This window comes from Pogonomyrmex barbatus, unplaced genomic scaffold (assembly GCF_055798465.1).
Source record: "Pogonomyrmex barbatus isolate J1 unplaced genomic scaffold, ASM5579846v1 scaffold4, whole genome shotgun sequence".
Taxonomy (NCBI): domain Eukaryota; kingdom Metazoa; phylum Arthropoda; class Insecta; order Hymenoptera; family Formicidae; genus Pogonomyrmex; species Pogonomyrmex barbatus.
Window position 1 is genome coordinate 4,937,448 of NW_028297138.1, and position 4,337 is coordinate 4,941,784.

Consider the following 4,337-nt stretch of genomic DNA (forward strand, 5'->3'; position numbering starts at 1 on the left):
TCTCCTTTCCTCTAGGTTTTTTTTTCAGAAAAATATCTTAAATGTTTCATGTCTGACATTTGTTAATGCGTATTTTTTCGAAGTGGTTTATTTCTTCTTGTTGTGGAGAGTGAAGAATGCGCGAGACCTTGCATGCTGGGATGCTTGGTTTAGATAAGAAGAATACTATTACTAGTGTTATCATTATTATCATCATTATTATTATTGTTATGTAAAAAAAAAACAAATTCGGAAGAATTATAAAATTTTCGAAAGGGTTTATGGTAAGTTTGGCTTAACTCTATTCCTTATATAGTGTTCAAGAGTAAGGAAATGATTTTATATAACGAACGATCTGTTTTTTTTCTCTTTTTTTTTTTATATACATATATATATATATATACATATATATATATTACGTGAGTACCACTAGTCGCGTCCCGCTTGGCTTGGAATTATTTTTCCATGTTGTGCATTCCAAGATGGTTTTTCTATCCTCTTTCCCCGGTTTTTTTTTTTTTTTTTTTTTTTTTTTTTTTTTTTTTCGGGATCTTAATGCAAATGGTCAAGCCGTGGCCATTAGGCATATTAGTGCTCCGTACCTGCCTCAGTCATTGCGTGTCGTCTGATTATATGGTATGTTTGTTATATTAAATAAGGTGACGTTCGCATGACAATTTATTTGACTGGGCAATTATATATGTAGGATTATTATCCTGCCACGGACTTGTTAATATTATTATGCTGCAGTTCAGGATTGGTAATTGCAGGTGAGGAGAGAAAAATAAAAATAATAAGCGCTCTCGCTCTCCAGTAGGCACTCAAGCAACACCGATATGAATAAGGAATTAATCGTCTTACATTTCCTCTCTCTTTACGCCACAAAAGGAAAAAATGTAATATAGTAAGTTTAATAATAAAGGAAGTGGATGATATATGTATACAAGGAGCTCAAGTAATTATAATTAAATCCTTATTAAATTATAATGTTTATGGTTGTTCAACTTAAACATTACTTTATTGACTAAATAAGTATACGAGATAATAAAAAAAAAGGTATAGCTAACAGAAATAAGGATAGTATAATAAAACAAAGGTTGTATAATTGAATATTTAAACAAAAGTTGTATAATTAACGAAGGTTGTATAATTGAGTAATAAAACAAAGATTGTTTAATTGAGTATATAAACAAAAAAAAAAGTTTTTTTTTTTTTTTTAGATTGCTGGGAAGGTATCCACGATTCGGGCCTCTTTCTCGACTCGTGCCTGCCCTAGAGATACCAATGCGTCACGAAGGTTCGTGACCCCCCAGTCGTCCTCGTGCGGCAAGACCAATTTGACCATTGCGGCCCCATTTTCCAATGGACGCACGATATTAATGTATCCACTGCGTCCCTCGGCTAAGATTCGGCACAGAGCTCTCGTTTTCTTGGGCCAAAATCTAGTTGGTTTAGCCGGTCCTGTGTAGGCTAGTCCGCAGGTAAGAGCCTGCCATCTTAACTCCTGGAAACGTCCTTCCAGGCGGAAGATTTGATGGAATGATCTCCACACCTGGCGTCCTATGTCTCTGAGATCGATCCGGGCGGTCCTCTGGGCCGGATTGACTCCCGTAATCAATCCCCTTTGCCATACGTCGCCGTCTTTTATGGCAACAGGCTTGTCTTCCTCTATGTCGTCGGGCCAGCAAGTGAGTTCTTTTGATTTGCGGTTCATTCGGAAATTAAGTTCTTCCGATAGATCTTGCAGAGCTGGTTCTCCATTTTTTAGCCGCACCCAAAACAAGAGCGGAGATTCTACTCGTAGAATCTTACACTCGAGACGCCCGCGAGTCAAACAGCTGGTATCGATAGCTTCCATTTTTCTCTTCTCCCTTTTATTTTTATGTTCTTCACTTCTAAAAAGTTTAATAATTGTTAGGTGGTTGAAAAGAGGGGATAGTAGATAGGAGAAGGAAAGAAAAGAGGTTGTTTTGTTGATATTATGTTTTTAGTTCGAACGAAAATCCTGGTTTTTCCTCTGGTGGTAATAAAGGGTATACTTGGTTTTCCGGGGTCTTACTATACAGGTCAGACTCTGGTGCGCTGGCCTGTTCGGGTTTTTGAATCCTTTTTGTGCCTAATAGTAATAAAAGATGAGTAATAGAGTCCCAGATGGCGCCCAGTAAATGTATGGACCATCCATATACGGTATGCAAAGCGTAACCATGTACGATCGTGTCTATCATTAATTTTATGATTCTCCCGGTGAGGTATATCCCAATTACCCCGGCGCTGATATTGCCGAAAATTAAGAATTTATTCCAAAATTCTTTCCATGCGGATGCAGCGATTTTTGTTATGGATGCTTCGTCTAATAAATTTGAAAATGATCCCCCGTTCAGGGAGATTGGTTGTCCCATCATCCGCCTGGCTACCGTGTTGAGCACCGCCGGTCGCTCAGCAGGGAACAATATGTGATCGCGTAGATCATTGAGATCATTTTCGATGTATATTCCGCTTGTAGCGAGCGATCCAGGGCTAACATATTTCCACGTAGGTCATAGGTTTCATAATTGTGGGCGGCAATGATTCCACAGGTTTAGGCATAAGTTTATACCATGAATCTCCTAGGTGATACATAGTAGGTGCGAAAGAGTTGCAATTTATTTGAGTCCCCTGTCGCAATAGTACATGGGTCTGCGGCGTTAAATAATAGGTTTCGTTTTCCCGCTGATGACTGGTAGCTGATTATAACAGTTGTCAGTTCTTGTGATTTTTACTTCCACGGGTACGCATTTTACGATGTGTATTACTTCTCCGGCTAACAGAGCCATATATCCAGGTCCTTTCATTAAGTAATAAGCAAAGATATCGGGTGTTTGAGTGGCTATAGCTAAAGCGTTTTTTAACATTCCCTGCTCTAGTTCACATTGTTGCAAAAGGATATTTCTATATAATTGATTTATCTGCGTACGGATGTGCTTTTCGACGTATACGAATTTGGAATTCATGTAGGTGAATATGTCGAGGTTAGAGACACGCGTTCGTTGTTTGAAAATCGTTACGCCACGCGAGGTTTCGAAGATGATTAATTTAGGATGTTCAGTTCGAGTGAGTGTATAGCCGCATGTTGCGTATTTTCCTTTGCTAGTCAAGGCGAAAGTTGTATCTTGCGCAGTTAATGAATAGACTATTAGTTGTTGTTCATTTACGTTATCTATTATTTTGTCTGCAATCCCACTGTACAATACTCCATAATTGTTGAATTTACAAGTGTCGGCGGACACTGGATCCCAATAGGTCTCACCTTCCTCTATATCTGTGCAATGGGTGGTAGTGAGTTCACAGGCCACTCCGGATCTGAGTAGTACTCGATTGCTATTTATTCGTACGTCGGCTATATATTCTTGTAGTGAGATTTTTATGCTGGCGAGTACCACGACGTCAGTCCACGTGCCGTACGGATCCGAATACGTGCTCCCCTTGCACGATCCATCGGCGTCTACGTGTCCTGCCAATGTTACTGGTCGGGCAGTGGTATGATTCGGTTTTAATCCAGTGATATATCCGTTATGTAACTGATAAGTTCCATAAGAATGCATTCGTTGGCACACTTCACGTGATGTTTCTTCTATATATGAATATTTGCCATTCAACACATCCATGGAATGGGAAAACATTCCGCATTTTTTTATTAATCTGTCTATTTCGACTTTGCATTGAATAACCTTTACTGACTCGAATTCGTTTATTTGTAGAAGTTGTATATAGACATTAGTTGAATTTACATTTTGTGGCGGAATGTCGCATTCCTCGATATTTAGTAGAGATAAGGTTGTTAGGTTTGTTGAGGGCGAGCCGCAGTCATAGCCTATTATCCCATGCGTTTTATCCGAAAACAATCCGAAACCGGATTGTTAAAATTGTTATTATTACTGCCCAGCAATTATGGAGATCCATCTGGAAAAGGTTATGTTTTTTCTTGTTATTTATCTGGAGGTAATTTAATATGCGAAATTCGTAAACGATTAGGGTGGACAATTCGACTATTTTTCTTTATTCTAATTTTTACGTTATTTTTATTTAATATTTCTAATACTTCGTGTGGTCCGGTATACTGATCCCCAAATTTACCCGGTTTAGGTCCCTTTAATAGAAAAACGTAATCCCCAGATTTAAAGGTTTGAGGGTTGATTTTTTTGTTATAATATTTCTTTGATTTATGTTTCGCCTCGATGATATTTTCACGCGCGTTCCCTCGAAGGTTATGGAGTAGAGTGACTAAGGTTACCAAATAGTCATCGTAACTAGTTAATTTATCTTCTGGTGCTAGAAATTTTTCCGAAGGTATTCTTGCAATTTTTCCAAATATTAATTCG

At 38.3% G+C, this 4,337-nt stretch overlaps 1 pseudogene; it reads right to left on the reverse strand.

Moving 5' to 3' along the window:
• Window positions 1-1,958: 1,958 nt before the first annotated feature.
• Window positions 1,959-3,787, reverse strand: LOC148935736 (uncharacterized; annotated as a pseudogene).
• Window positions 3,788-4,337: the final 550 nt, after the last annotated feature.